The 15,964-nt window shown below is 47.9% G+C and overlaps 1 protein-coding gene across 2 annotated transcripts in view; it reads right to left on the bottom strand.

The window, feature by feature from the left end:
- sgcd (sarcoglycan, delta (dystrophin-associated glycoprotein)) overlaps positions 1 to 8,947 on the bottom strand; it is an 821,304-nt gene extending 812,357 nt beyond the window's left edge. For both annotated transcript variants that reach the window (XM_072512566.1, XM_072512567.1), the window contains exon 1: positions 8,465 to 8,947. The gene's annotated coding sequence lies outside the window, so the exon portion shown is untranslated. The remainder of the gene's footprint in view (positions 1 to 8,464) is intronic.
- Between the last annotated feature and the right edge of the window lie 7,017 nt (positions 8,948 to 15,964).

Genomic DNA, 15,964 nt, shown 5'->3' with positions numbered 1-15,964 from the left:
AGCAGATGAGGCAGCCTTTGTGGGTGGGAAACACAGTTCCCTGGTGCTCTTAAGAAAGATCATCGAGGGGGCAGCACGGTGGCGCAGTGGTTAGCATTGCTGCTTCTCGGCGCCGAGGTCCCAGGTTTGATTCCGGCTCTGGGTCCGTGTGGAGTTTGCACATTCTCCCCGTGTTTGCGTAGGTTTCGCCCCCACAACCCAAAAGATGTGCAAGCTAGGTGGATTGGCCACGTTAAATTGCCCCTTAATTGGAAAAAGATGAATTTGGTACTCTAAATTTATTTTTAAAAACAAAGAAAAAGAAAGAAAGATCATCGTCCTGAAGCTTTGGGCCAGATTTTATCGGAGTTGTAATAACCGACACGGGACACAGTAGGCAGGATCAATTATTTTCCCCATGGTGCCTGAGGAGTATGAGCTCCCCGGCTAACAACCGGGCTGATAACCTTGTTGTAGAAAAGGTCGACAAGCTAGGAAGCGACTGACACAGAGAGAGGGCCGGGTGAGGGTCAGCCGGCCCCCTTGTAAATAATACGTTCTTATAAATAAACGTCTTCTTTTGTTTTCTCATCTGGAGGGGAGAGGATTGCCTTTATTAAATTGGCGACAAGGATAAACTGCAACTGTCAACTTGCAACTCTGCCGAATACGCCGCCTCTCCATGACTTTGCCTCTCCTGGAGAATATTGCGAACGCGATGCTGTGTTGGCGGATATGTTCAATGACCACCTGGTTTGCGGTATTAACAATCTTGACACACAAAAGAAGCTTCAAGGTAAAGATTCCCCAACATTCCAGCAGGCTTTGCAAATTTCTTTTTCGCAGGAGAGTGCCGCTCGGAGCACCCAGGAACTCCAGAGAATGGAAGTGAATATTGTCCGACGTCGCCACCCCCCCCCCCCCCCCCGATACATTTGAACAACGCTAGAGACGAGTCGAAAATGCAGCTGGACTGTGTGTCCGCGCCACGGGTAGCTCGTATTTGTATATGTGTGGAGGTCCATGGATGCTTAATTCAAATGGAGTTGGATACAGGTGCTGCCGTCTCAGTGGTGCCACGCCATGTATACAGGGGAGCGTTTGGCTATTGCAGGCTTCATGCTCGTCCCGGTGGTTTACGAGCATCGGTCCTTACGCTTTCCTTCATTGTGGGACAGAGGGACGGCTCCAACCTGCTGGATCAAAATTGGCTACATCATTTGTGGATCGACTGGCAAAGTATCCTCCAGGTGGAGACGGTACTGCAGCAGGAGTTCCCCAACATTTTTGGGCCAGGCTTTGGGAAAATCAAGGGAACCCCGTTTTTTTTTGTGCTCAACAACTCCCTTATGCTATTGTCGATAAGGTTGAGGCCGTACTGCAGTGATTGGAGAGCTTCGGTATAATTCAGCCCGTTTGTTTTGCTGACTTGACGGCACCGGTGGTTCTGGTGATGACATCACCATTAATAAATGAACCGTCAATACAGCTTCATGCTTCGACTGATACCCGCTACCTCGAATTGAGGGTCTCTACGCCACCCTGGCAAGTAGTTCTACATTCACTAAGTTAGATATGAGCAATGCTTACTTTCAGTTTAAGCTACACAAGGCCTTGAAGCAGAACTGCAGAAATTATCCGAATATGGCGTCCACCTGCGTACAGCGAAGTGCATTTTCAATGTTAAAGAGGTGGTGTATCTGGGCTACCGGATCGACCAAGATGGCCTGTACGCAGTAGCCAACAAAGTAGAAGCAATCAAGTTGGCCTTCACGCCATGCAATTCTACAGAGCTTCGCTCCTTCTTAGGCCTGATCAATTATTATGCCCGTTTTATTCTGAATTTAGGAACACCCTGGCCGCTCTCCACTTTCTCCGACAGAAACACCTGCCCTGGGTTTGGGGTGGTGAACAGGAGGCTGCTTTCTGATTGGTGAAACGGACATTGGTTTTGTCAAGAGTCCTGACTCATTTTGACTCAACTAATCCTCTCCTATCGGATGGGTAACGTCCCTGACCGTCCGGTAGCTTTTGCCTCCAGGACGTTGACAGCCGCAGAGTGTAACTATGCGCACATAGAGGAAGAGGATCTTGCGGTTGTGTTCGGAGGCAAACATTTTCATCAGTACGTTTACGGCTGCCAATTTTTTATAATTACGGATCATAAACCACTGTTTGGCCACTTCCGCGAAGGTAAGGCAAGGCCACTGATTGCGCAGCTGGGTCCAGAGGTGCCTCTGCTTTTGGCTGCATACCAGTATTCTTTCGAACACTGCCCAGGAACACGGGTAGCGAACGTGGACGCGTTGAGTCGTCTTCCTCTGACCGTGGTTTCAGAGGATCCACCCACAGCCGGCGAAACTGTTTCGGTGCTAAATTTGATGGACACTCTGCCCGTGACGGCTGCCTGTATCTACGAGTGGACGCAATACGATCTGATGCTGGCTAAGGTACGACATTTGGTTTTGTATGGTGAACAAACGATGAGAGCTCCCAGGGGAGTTAAAGACTTTTACTACCAAGATGTTGGAGTTGATGTCGAATACAATATCCCGCTGTGGGGCACGATAGACATCGTCCCTGCGAAAGAACAAGCTTTGGTTTTGAAGGACCTTCCTGCTGTACGCCTAGGTGTCTCCAAGATGAAACTTCTGGCTAGGAGTTATGTCCAGTGGCCAGGAATCGACATGGACCCTGAGCTGGTAGTTGGCAGCGGCGCCTTCGCACGTGGGAGTGGCCTAAACGTCTATGGGCTCGCGTTCACGTGGATTTCGCTGACCGGCTTTTAGGATCCATGTTTCTCATCTTGGTGGATGTGCACTCACAGTGGCTGGAGGTTCACATATGGCGCCCATCACCTTCGTGCCACCATCAAGCAGTTGCGCACCTCTTTTTGGGCACTCAGCTTACCGGGGGTGCTCGTTACCAACAACGGGGCTTTGTTTATTACTGAGGTGTTCTGTTTTCATAGTGTCTGTGACTGGGGTGGCCCAGGCTGAAATGTTGATGGGTCGCCGACTCCGGGCTCGGTTGGGTTTGTTACTCCCATTGGCACAAAAGTGTGTCGCACACAAGATTTACAAAGGTGTTGCCTGACTTGGTGTCATCTTCTGCGGCACTTTGCACATGACAAAGTGGTCCACACCCGTAACTTTGGTGAAGGTCCTCACTGGGTTCCAGCGGTTGTCATTCGTCAAACTAGTCCCATATCAAGCCTAGTCTGTGTTCAATGTCAGCTCATGAAGCATCACCTGGACCACCTCAGTGCCCAGCGGTCTGCCACTTGAGTGGCTCCTCGGGGAACTCCACCCTGGTCCTGCCGGTTGTCCTGGTTCGGAAGCCTGTGCATCCGGCTCCATTGTCATTTTCTCGTGATACTGAGATGCCTGATGTCTGATCGTCTGATTCTGATATGGAGACACAGACCTCTGGGGTCTTTAACTCGAATGTCGTTGTTCAGCCATCGGCGGAGGGCTCTCCACTCAGACGGTCCAGCCGCAAGTGTCATTCTCCGGCTTGGTTTACGCCGGCTGATCTGGTCTCACTGCCAGGACACGATATGCTGAATCCTTCCATCAACCACCAGGACTATGCCGTTTTTTCCTGTTTCTTTCTCGTCATCGGTATTTTTAACTTCTTCGCATTTGTCTACTCCTCGTCTTCCTCGTCCTCATCATTCCCTTTGGGGGTCTTCGGACTTTGATAAGGTGGGATGTGATAACCTGCACAGGAGACACTGGGTGGGATTGATTGTTTTCACCATGTGGCTCGAGGAGTATGAGCTCCCCCGCTAACTACGGGACTGATAAACATGTCACATAAAAGGTCGACCAGATAGGAGCAAACCAACACAGAGAGAGGACCCAGTGAGGTTTGACCAGGCCCTTGTAAATAGTACATTCTTATTAATAAACATCTTTTTTTGTTTACACATCTGATTCCCTTCGCCTTCATTCAAGGAGTATTCTTAGAAATGGCGGGTGGAATCTGTATGCGGGAATCCAGCCTCTATTTCCAACAGATCCACTTTGTTGCCAGCAGGGGGAACAGATGGGGGCATGATTCACGCAGGCGGGAAACCCAAATTCAGCAGGGTTGTTTGAACTCAGTGCTGAGTTCAGACTTACCCTATTTTGATTTTTGTAAGGACATTAACCTGTAGAGTGGGAGCCACAAATTGATGGAGTAGACATAAATGCTCTTAAGGGTGGATCAGGTCTGTTTAAGTATCATGATGTCTATAAAATCTCCTGCTCTTTGAATTAAATTTAAAAAACAGGCTTAAGCTTTTCTGAGAGTTTAAAAATACTCTGCTGGACTGTTTTGATTAATAGGGCATCAATTATAAGTTGGAAAATCATTCTATCTGGTCATGCAGCTTCAATAGATTTCTTTGTTGACATTTCCCCAAGGGCTATTATTTTGTCCTTATGAATGCGTGGTTGAGTTTCAAAAGCTGTATTTATACCAGCAGGGTATTCAAAGTTCATAGCTTGATTGACAGTTTAAAGAGGCTATTAAAAGGTAGCTGTCTTTGATGTGGCATTCTAATAGAAGTTTGTTTTGACGAAAAGGTACTTGAGATATAACAGCTTTGAATGAGTTTCTTGAATGGGAGATTTATCTCATTATCAAGTGTGTGTGAGAAATTAGATTGTTGGACTTTTTTTCACCTCCGCAAGGCCTACAGTGGATACCAGGATCAGTGGCTACGGAGGTGGCATTGGGGTACAAAGGACTCTGGAGGCTTGGGTGGGGGTGCTGAGATAGTGTGAGGAGTGAGGGTCAACCAGCTCACCTTGGTGCTTGCCCATCTCCATGACCACTGAGGACCTACTTCTGGCGTCAGCATGCCCGGTACAATCTCAGCCCCACCTTCCCGGGGTGAAACTGTGTCTAACGGGGCCTTTCAAATCGAGCAGGCCTTGGTGAGTCAGGAAATTTCCCGACCAGAGCTACCCACTTCGGTACTGAAAATCCAGAATAACACCTCTGTTATTCTCTCCACTTATCTGCCTGACCTGATGAATCAGTCTAGAAATGCTGCTACTTTGGTTGGTTAAATAATTGCATATTTCAAGCAAAAGGATGGTTTCATCGACGTCAGGCCATCATTACCAGCTAGAACGGGAGAGGAACAGTATACATATTTAAAAAGTAGCATCTGCTCAGTGAACTAGTGACCAGGATATAATATAAGCATCGACATTTATCTAATTTGTACTATACAAACTAAAATGCATGAAGCACATTACCCTGTCTTAATCTGCCCGGTTTCTTTGTTATTTTAATCAAGTTAAACATCAATGCTTTGCAGTCTTGTTCATCCTTCCTTTATGATTAGAGTTAAATAAACAATACTTTGTAGAAAACTACTAATTATAATTGTTGTTAAATTTGATTTGGAGATGCCGGTCAGAGCACATCTTTAAAATGGTCACACTGTCCAATCCATTTCAGGTCTGGATTTTATAGTAAAGAAAAGCAGCTATAAAATTTAAGAGCAATTTAATTTGGCTCTTTCCTAATATCTGCAACAGTACATGATGAAATGAAAAATTACTGGTCAACCAAAATTGTTTAAATTCAGAACTTTTACTGCGAACCTCCCTTTATACTTCAGGATTATATGGTCATTTTTCCACAGAAAAGATTAGGCTATAAATGTTTTTAATAAGTATTGTGAACAGGAACTGCCTAAATCGGCATTAGCCTTTCAGCACAGCTCCATACTGAGCTGCAAATGCATAAGATGAGATGGTGGTTTGCACAGATTCCAAACAACGTCTGGCTCTTCAGGCAGTCATCAAGCATTGTAATATGGACAACCTCATTTGACCTCTACTGGTGTTTAAAAATCAGGTTTCTAAAAGGAAGAATTCAGAGGAAGAATAACTTTGTCGTAATGTTAGGACAAGTAGAAGAGCACTTTCATCCCAATTATCTCGAAAGCTCAACTCAGTGGTTGTAAACATGTTTTTTAAGCTTGTACATGGAACGGTGGTTATATTGATTTTATCTCTTATACTGTATATTCTTAAACTTGTTTACAATAACAGTAACTTGCATGTATATAGCATGCTTAATATGCTAAAATGCACCGAGGAGGTTAATGGGAGCACAAGTTGACAAAACTCAACACCAAGCCAAAGAGGAAGTTTAGGTGAGCAAAAGAGAAAAACTCCAAGGACCATGGTAAAGGAGAAGAGAGAAGGAGAGCGGTTTATGGAGGGGATTCCAAAATTTAGGGATTAGGCCACTAATGATGGAGCAGTCAGGGATTCCCAAAAGCCCAGAATCAGAGGAGCACAGAGGTCTCAAATGGATGTAAGGCTGGTGGAAGTTAGAAAGATAGGGAAGGATAGTTTACACTGAGTCATCTGCTTAAATTTAACTTGGTTCATCTTCAAAAATATTGCAAGAGCACACATGCGCAGGACAACCCAATATCGTCATAGTCATTTTTGTTGAGCCTTTTTTTAAAACTGCGAACTCAAATTCTCAAAATTGTATTTGAAGTCGCCATTCTCTGAATTATTATTCCAATAACATAACCTCTACAGCACTGTACTTGAAAACTCATTCCTGTGCAAACTTGTCAATCTGTAACTCCAGTTTTATTCCCGAGAAGATGCTGTAACAATGCTGAAAGGGCACAATTGTGACCTGGTAAGTTTACATAGGTGATTTCCATTCTAAGTTTGGACAGTGGAATTTATTACTCAATCCTTCCTGATAAATTGCAAATTGTTGTTTTTTATATATATATTTGAGCTACTTTATACATAACACTTTACAGGGTAACACAGTGAATTGTGATGGATGGGCCCTTGTCACAAATCATCTAATAACTCTATATTCAGAGATTGAATGAGACATCCACAACATTGCCCAATTGCTCTCTGCCTAGCAACCTTATTTTCCCTGATAAATTAACTTGATCTTAACTCACCGGGAACATCATAAATATATATAAATCTCCAATAGTGTAAAAGTAGAGCTATAGTCAGAGTTCATCAGGATATTTTTCTTTACCCTCAGATTGATTCTACTTTTCCACCATGGGAGTTTGATGTTATACGAACGCATTGTGGTCTGTCCTTTTTAATATATTATACCTTTGAGATTGCATTATTTTGCAAATGAAGTAGCAAATTTAGCATCAATTTGGGAAGCAGAGAAGTACCATTGGTTGAAGCATAGGAGTCTCTGCAGTACAAGTGGAAGAACTAATGGACACAAAAGTGGTTCAGCAGCATCACCACTGGCAGGAGGGTAACATCACAGTATAACTGGTTTATGTAGACACTTGCCATTAGCAATGTGAATATCAACATTTAAAATGGGAAGAGATGATAACTGGGGTGGGGGCTTAGCTTGTAAATGTCATTTAATTAACAAGTATACAGAACATGTAATTGTGGGAGATGGTAAAGATTGCTATTCTGTATTGACAGAGTAATGAGGTGCAGCCACTTGAACAAAATACACCCACTTCACAATCTAACCTGTTTCAAAAGGTCCAGTTCAGCATTTCAGCCACTTCAAACTGAGAGGTTTAGGAACAATTAAACCCGTCTTCAAAATGTTTAGTGTCAAGATTTTCCCACTTGACTGTCACCTATAGACACAATTGCATTTTAAAGCTTTGCACAATTTCCCTGTATAATTACATTTTATCTAAACTTTGTGGGGGGGGGGGGAGTCTGGGGGATACAATAAAGGAACATGTTGTACCAGAGAATGATGCCCAACAGTTATGGGGAGTTATGGTAATCTGCTTTATAGTTCAGGCAAGGAGGGACTATCCTTTTGGTGTTGGGGAGAGAATGTTCGCCTGTGCAGACAAAACGTTAGAGACTAATTGAAAATCCTCTTAAGTGACCCATTGGTAGCACTGTAGCAGGTAGATTCTTCTCAAGTGTGGTGTTTTGGATGGAGCATCCCAGGAATCCCAGATGTTGCATATTTCTCCGTTCTGCTTTCTCTCACACGCACCAACACTTGGTGCCACGATTACGTGATTTAAAAAGAAAAATCATATACAAAGCATTTTTTTTTGTTGCATTATCCGTGTTAAATGTGACTGCCCAAGCTGAATAAATGCGAAAAACTTGGTGGAGAAATGTGACAACACTACCCTCTGCCAAATAAACCATTGCTACATAACTTGCTCACGCTTCCTCGCGGCTAAGGGTTAATCATAAATGGAAATTGGTCCCAATTTGGTGTAAGTGCTTTGTGAGGCGGGGGGGGGGGGGGGGGGAGGGGGAGAATGGTGAATATCAGGTGGTGCTGTAATGCAAAAAGAAAATCTCAACTGACTTTGCACATTCAACCTTAAATACTGCGATCATGGCACTGCGAGAGAGGGAATAAACAAATATCACTGACAATAAACATAGTCATACAGGTGGTGTTAAAAACTCACACGTCAGTCTCGTAGCTCTGAGGGAACACAGCATCGGTGACGGTTCAAACCTACCTCTGAACAGTGGCCAAAAAAAAACAGCAGTCCACACAACTCAAGTATGCAATTGATTGTAGGGTTGACAGCTAGCAGCACAGACTCCAGCTCGTCAGTACAGTAAATTCCATGAGCCACCGTTTAGCTGGGATCTCACGCCTCCAGTGGCTATAAGGATTTTTTTTTAAAAAAATACTAAGAGGAAAAATTCAGGAGTTTTTTTTCCCTCTCTCTCAGCCCGGATTCATCTACAGTAAACCCTGCAGCCGGCCTGGGGCGCACCGCTGCACAGGAACCCAAGGCAATAGTCCCCTGTTCTTGCTGGCTGGGGCTGGACATCCAGCAGGCATCACCAGCAATGAGCAGGTCCCCAGGACAAGAGCAAATCCAGGAGCTGGGGTCGAGCTCTCTCCGCAAGCACCATCGCCCTCTGACAGCGACAGAAGAGGAAGCTTTCCCAAATCCCTGCAGCTCTCTCTCTCTCTCTCCCTCTCTCTGAAGGAGCAGCGGGAGATCCGAGCACAAGCCAGCAATCGTCTTTCCGAAATTAGAAAAAAAAAAAGCTGGTTGTGGGGGAGTGGTGGTTTTTTTAGCGCAGTTACTGCGCGATCTCAAAATACTATAGAGGATAAAGGGGGAGAGGCAGAGGAGAGCAACATGGAGAGGGGACGGCTGTCCCAAACTGTTAGGTAGAAACCTGAACCCGGCCTGTTTTAAATATTTATTGAAGTTTTCCTCTGCCCGCGATGCACCTTTTGTCATTGGTTAAGTTTGTCCAGCTCACGGTGCCTTGTATCCCTCCCATAAGCCCTGTCGCCACCCCTACCTGTCCTCTCCCCCTGTTTATCACTCTGTCCCCATTGCCCACCCCTCCTTTCTCCTCTTCACACTCCCCTTTCCTCCACCCCACTGTCCCTCCTCCCCATCCCCTCGCTTCCCCCTCCCTGTCCCCCTACTGTCTCCATCCCACTGTCCCTCCTCCCCATCCCCTCCCTTCCCCCCCCCTGTCCCCCTACTGTCTCCATCCCACTGTCCCTCCTCCCCATCCCCTCCCTTCCCCCTCCCTGTCCCCCTACTGTCTCCATCCCACTGTCCCTCCTCCCCATCCCCTCCCTTCCCCCTCCCTGTCCCCCTACTGTCTCCATCTGTCTCCGATGAACTCAATGCATTCTATGCTCGGTTCGAGCAGGTAACCAACAATCCGCTGTCGAGTGCCCCAGCAGCCTATAACTCACCCATACCCACCAACACGGCTTCCGAAGTCAGATCGGCCTTCCTGAAAGTGAACCCTCAGAAGGCGATGGGCCCGGACGGGATCCCTGGTCGTGCACTCAGAGCCTGCGCGGACAACTTTAACCTGTCCCTACTTCACTCCGAGGTCCCGATCTGCTTCAAGAAGACCACCATCATACCGGTATCAAAGAAGAACCAGGCAACGTGCCTCAATGACTACCGACCAGTGGCCTGACTCCAGTCGTAATGAAGTGCTTCGAGAGGTTGATCATGAAGCGCATCACCTCCATACTCCCAGAACGCCTTGATCCACTGCAATTCGCATACCGCTGCAACCGGTCCACATCAGACACCATTTCCCTGGCCCTACACTCATCCCTAGAGCATCTTGAAAACAAGGACTCCTATATTAGACTGCTATTTATGGACTACTGCGCCGCCTTCAAGACCATAATCCCAGCCAAGCTCATATCAAAGCTCCGAAACCTAGGACTTGGCTCCCCACTCTGCAACTGGATCCTCGATTTTCTGACCAACAGACCACAATCAGTAAGAATGAACAACAACACCTCCTCCACAATAGTCCTCAACACCGGCGCCCCTCAAGGCTGCGTACTTAGCCCCCTACTCTACTCCCTGTACACACACGACTGCGTGGCAAAACTTGGTTCCAACTCCATCTACAAATTTGCTGACGATACGACCATAGTGGGCCGGATCTCGAATAACGACGAGTCCGTATACAGGAGGGAGATAGAGAACCTAGTGGAGTGGTGTAGCGACAACAATCGCTCCCTCAATGCCAGCAAAACTAAAGAGCTGGTAATCGACTTCAGGAAGCAAAGTACTGTACACACCCCTGTCAGCATCAACGAGGCCGAGGTGGAGATGGTTAGCAGTTTCAAATTCCTAGGGGTGCACATCTCCAAAAATCTGTCCTGGTCCACCCAGGTCGACGCTACCACCAAGAAAGCACAACTGCGCCTATACTTCCTCAGGAAACTAAGGAAATTCGGCATGTCCACATTAACCCTTACCAACTTTTACAGATGCACCATAGAAAGCATCCTATCGGGCTGCATCACAGCCTGGTGTGGCAACTGCTCGGCCCAGGACCGCAAGAAACTTCAGAGAGTCGTGAACACCGCCCAGTCCATCACACGAACCTGCCTCCCATCCATTGACTCCATCTACACCTCCCGCTGCCTGGGGAAAGCGGGCAGCATAATCAAAGATCCCTCCCACCCAGCTTACTTACTCTTCCAACTTCTTCCATCGGGCAGGAGATACAGAAGTCTGAGAACACGCACGAACAGACTCAAAAACAATTTCTTCCCCACTGTCACCAGACTCGTAAATGACCCTCTTATGGACTGACCTCATTAACACTACACCCTGTATGCTTCATCCGATGCCAGTGCTTATGTAGTTACATTGTATATGTTGTGTTGCCCTATTATGTTTTTTCTTTTATTCCCTTTTCTTCTCATGTACTTAATGATCTGTTGAGCTGCTCGCAGAAAAATACTTTTCACTGTACCTCGGTACACGTGACAATAAACAAATCCAATCCAATCCAATCCCACTGTCCCTTCCCCCCATCCCCTCGCTTCCCCCTCCCTGTCCCCCCTACTGTCTCCATCCCACTGTCCTTCCCCCTCCTCCCCATCCCCTCCCTTCCCCCTCCCTGTCCCTCCTCCCCATCCCCTCCCTTCCCCCTCCCTGTCCCTCCTCCCCATCCCCTCCCTTCCCCCTCCCTGTCCCCCTACTGTCACTATCCCACTGTCCCTCTCCCTGTCCCTCCTCTCCACCCCCTCACTGTCCCTTCTTCCCATTTCCTCACTGTTCCCTGACCCCTTCCCTGTCCCAACTGCCCTCTGACCTGTCCCCTCTCACTTCACTCTCCCTGCCCCCCCCCATTTTATTCCATACCTGCCCCCCCCAGTGTATCCCTCCCTGCCTCCTGCTATCCCCCTGCCCACCCCTCAACATCCTCTCCCTACCCCCACTGTCCCCCTTCCCAGCCCCACTGTCCCCTGTCAGTCTCCACAGTCCCCCTTCCCAACTCCCATTCTTCCCTTTCCCGCCTGCAACTTTCCCCTTCCCGCCCGTCACTGTCCCCTTCTCCACTGCCCCCTGATGTCCCTTGCTCCCACTGCCCTCTCCATATCCCCCACTGTCCTCTTCTTGTGTTCCCTCTAACCCTCCTTCTCCCCCACTGTCATTATCCCCCCTATCCCTCTGTGCCACTCTGTGTGTGCTGAAACACCTTTTCTCTCTCGCTCCCTGTCCCTCTGAACCACCTTTTACATCTTGTAGATCTTTGTCTCTAATCTTGTCCCTCTCTCTTTATGCCCTGTACTTCCATCCATTTCTCTCTACCCCCTCTAACCATTCCCTCACACCCCCTGCACCACTATAGTTTGGGCACTCTGCCCCTGTCCATCTTGTTTTACCCCCTGTACCCCATCTTTCTCTGTGACCTGTGCAGCTCCCTCCCTCTCTCTGCCCTTTGTACCTCTGCCTTTCCCCCTACACCTGAGCATCTGGACCTCTGTCTGTAGCTCTTTTGCTCAGCTCTGTATACCTCCATTTTCCAGCACTGACAAATATTTAATCGCATTTCAATCACTTTTCATCCATAGGTCACGGAGCTCGAAGCTGGATAGAAAGCCAAGTAGAGCACATATAAGAGAAGCAATCAATTGAATCTGTTCATGTGACAATCCTTCTGTAGGTACAAGCACAGAATTTCCCAACCTCATAAATGGGTCATCACAGAGCAAATGGAAGGTCACCAATTTTTACTTTCCCGTCTTTGTTCCTTTATTTATCTGAATTGCTGCAGTGATTACCAGGAAGTATATTTCAGACGGACAATGGTCCTAGTGGAGTCCTCTTAATGTAATCACTGAGGTAGTTATTGCTAAAAAAAAATACCTGCTTGTATATACAAATCACAAGGCGTTGCACAGTTAAGTGAAGGCAGTGCAGTCTTAAGATGGAGTAGGGTGAGCAATCAGCCATAGACTGCACCGCATAGAGACCAAAGGATAGAGATAGTGGGAGGTGGGGAGAGTGGATACTGGGTAGAGAAGATGGAGACGGGAGGGTTGGGCAAGAGTCCAAAGGCATGTCAGAAGAGCTTGAATTAAAATTTAAAGTGATCAAAAATGTATATTTGCATACATGCTGATGCAGCCTCGATGAACGAAATGTTGTTCTATGTGATTCTATGTATGCATGAAACAGGCTTTAATGATAGATTTATAATTGCCCTCTTGCCTCATGTAGGAACAACCAGAACGAAGAGTAAGCAGCCAATGATTGCCTACAAGCGGTGAAAGATAAACTAAACTACAACATAATTGAAAATGAAAAGAATGGTCAAAATAGAGGAGGCGTTTTAGGAAAGCGGGGAAAGCGAGGAAAGCGGGCAGTATAATCAAAGATCCCTCCCACCCGGCTTACTCACTCTTCCAATTTCTTCCATCGGGCAGGAGATACAGAAGTCTGAGAACACGCACGAACAGACTCAAAAACAGCTTCTTCCCACTATCACCAGACTCCTAAATGACCCTCTTATGGGCTGACCTCATTAACACTATACCCTGTATGCTTCATCCGATGCCAGTGCTTATGTAGTTACATTGTATATGTTGTGTTGCCCTATTATGTATTTTCTTTTCTTCCCTTTTCTTCTCATGTACTTAATGATCTGTTGAGCTGCTCGCAGGAAATAACTTTTCACTGTACCTCGGTACACGTGACAATAAACAAATCCAATCCAATCCAATCCGATCTGATGGCAGTGACCCAACTGGGGACCAGGGTTCAAATCCCACCATGGCAGATGGTGAAACTTGAATTCAGTAAGAAACTGGAATTAAACGTCTAATGAAACCATTGTCGATCGTCATAAAACCTATCTGGTTCACCAATATCCATTAGGGAAGGAAATCTGCCACCCTTACCTAGTCTGGCCTACATGTGACTCCAGAACCACAGCAGTGTGGTTAACTCTGAAATGGCCAAGCAAGCCATTCAGTTCAAGGGCAATTTGATTTGATTTGATTTAGTATCACATGTACCGAAGTACAGTGAAAAGTTTTTTTCTGCGGCCAAGGGAACGTACACAGTACGTACATAGTAGACAAAAAAAGAATAATCGACAGAGTACATTGATAAATGGTACATCGACAAACAGTGATTGGTTACAGTGCGGAACAAGGGGCCAAACAAAGCAAATACATGAGCAAGAGCAGCATAGGGCGTCGTGAATAGTGTTCTTACAGGGAACAGATCAGTCCGAGGGAGAGTCGTTGAGTCTAGTAGATGTGGGTGATGTGACCATCAATTCACTCGAGACAAGAGTAGAAATAAACTGTGGCTTTAATCAATTAGAACAGTACTTGCCTGTGACTGATCTAACACTGAGAGGCGCCTACAGGTCGACTGCTCTTTATACCTCCCTTCAAGGGGAGGAGCCATGGGCGGAGCCCATTCAGGCCCCAACATGTTACCTTATGGATAATGCCATACAATGGCCCATAGGTGGAGCCCACAAGGGCAACAGCATAGCACAGATACAAATGGTGGATTATTAATATAATACATTCACCCCCTGTTAAAAAAATGAAGGCCGGCGGGGGTGGCAGGTTCATAAGTTCAGCCGGTCCGGCGCACGGATTGTGTGCTGTGATCGCCGAAGCTCTGGCATTGTTGCTCGCCCGGGTGTCGAACTCATCCTTGCTGGCATCGGTAGTGAGGGCACCGGTGTGGGTACAGACGTGGACTCCGGGAGCGTCTCTTCTGGAGCTTCATTCCTGTTGATCGGTGAAGGGGGGATGGCGGGTGGGAGGGGGTGCGGGAGCCATATAGGGGCGGGGGTGCTGGCCATGGTAGGTTGGGCGGGATAGGGTGGAGTGGCGGTGGTGGTGGTGGAACCGGCGGGTGCCATGTCCCGGAGGCAATCCGTATCCTGTCAACCGTCGGGGTGTTCGATGTATGCGTACTGGGAGTTGGAGTGTAGGAGTTGGACCCCCTCTACCAGGGGGTCGCACTTATGGCTCCTGACGTGTTTTCTGAGTAGGATGGCCCCCGGTGTCTTCAGCCAGGACAGAAGCGAGGCCCCGAGGTGGATCTCCCAGGGAAAAACGAATAGGCGGTCATGAGGGGTCTCGTTTGTGGCCATGCAAAGTAGGGACCTAATAGAGTGGAGCGCATCGGAAAGGACCTCCTGCCAGTGGGGAACTGGGAGATTCCTGGACCGCAGGGTCAGTAGGACGGTCTTCCAGACCATCGCGTTCTCCCTCTCCACCTGCCCGTTTCCCCTGGGGTTATAACTGGTAGTCCTGCTCGAGGCGATGCCCTTACTGAGCAGGTACTGATGCAGTTCGTCGCTCACGAACGACGAGCCCTGGTCACTGCGGACATAATTGGGGAAATCAAACAGGGTGAAGACACTATGTAGGGCTTTAATGACGGTGGACGTTGTCATGTCAGGGCAAGGGATTGCAAAGGGGAAGCGGGGGAACTCACCGATAATGTTGAGGAAATATGTATTGCGGTTGTTGGAGGGGAGGGGCCCTTTGAAATTGATACTGAGGCTCTCAAAGGGCCGGGATGCCTTCACCAGGTGGTCCTTATCTGGTCGATAGAAGTGGGAGTACGTATAATTTAAAATTGGCGTACTCGGCGCCCTGTATTGCTAGGGTTGCAATAGTGCACCCTCAGATTTGCACCGAGTGCGACCCAGAGGCGAGGGAGATGGTTTGGTGCGCCGGGAAAATTGGGAGCGAGCAGCATCTTCCCATGTCCAGATGAATGAAGCTCTCTGTGCTCCTGGAGTCGAAGAGGCAAGGCGTTTCGTGCCCGTTTACCCGGACGGTCATCATGGAACTCCAGAGGTGTTTGGGTCGCGATTGGTCCAGAGTGACCGCGCTGTGTTGCGGGTTGCCGGCGTGGTCGGAGGCGCTGGGGCGGTTCCATGATGGCTGCCCTTGTTGATCGCACGTGTCGAGCGGCATAGAAGATGGCAGCCCCCGTTGGTTGAGCGTGTGGGGCGGTGAGGAAGATGGCGGCCCCCATGGATCGCACGTGGCCGGCCGCGTGGGGGAGGAAGGCCAAGATGGCGGCCCCTGTGAGTCGCATGTGCTGTGTGGGCTGGAAGATGGCTGCTGCCACGGATAGCACGAGGCTGATGACGCGCCTACAGGGGGCGGAGTCGGCAGACACGCTGCCACACTGCGGGCCGGTGAGTCTGAGGGTCGGGCCTGCGATTTA

The sequence above is a fragment of the Scyliorhinus torazame genome, chromosome 7 (genome assembly GCF_047496885.1).
Source record: "Scyliorhinus torazame isolate Kashiwa2021f chromosome 7, sScyTor2.1, whole genome shotgun sequence".
Classification (NCBI taxonomy): Eukaryota; Metazoa; Chordata; class Chondrichthyes; order Carcharhiniformes; family Scyliorhinidae; genus Scyliorhinus; species Scyliorhinus torazame.
Note: the sequence above shows the minus strand (reverse complement) of the source record. Positions and strands in the feature narration are given on the sequence as shown.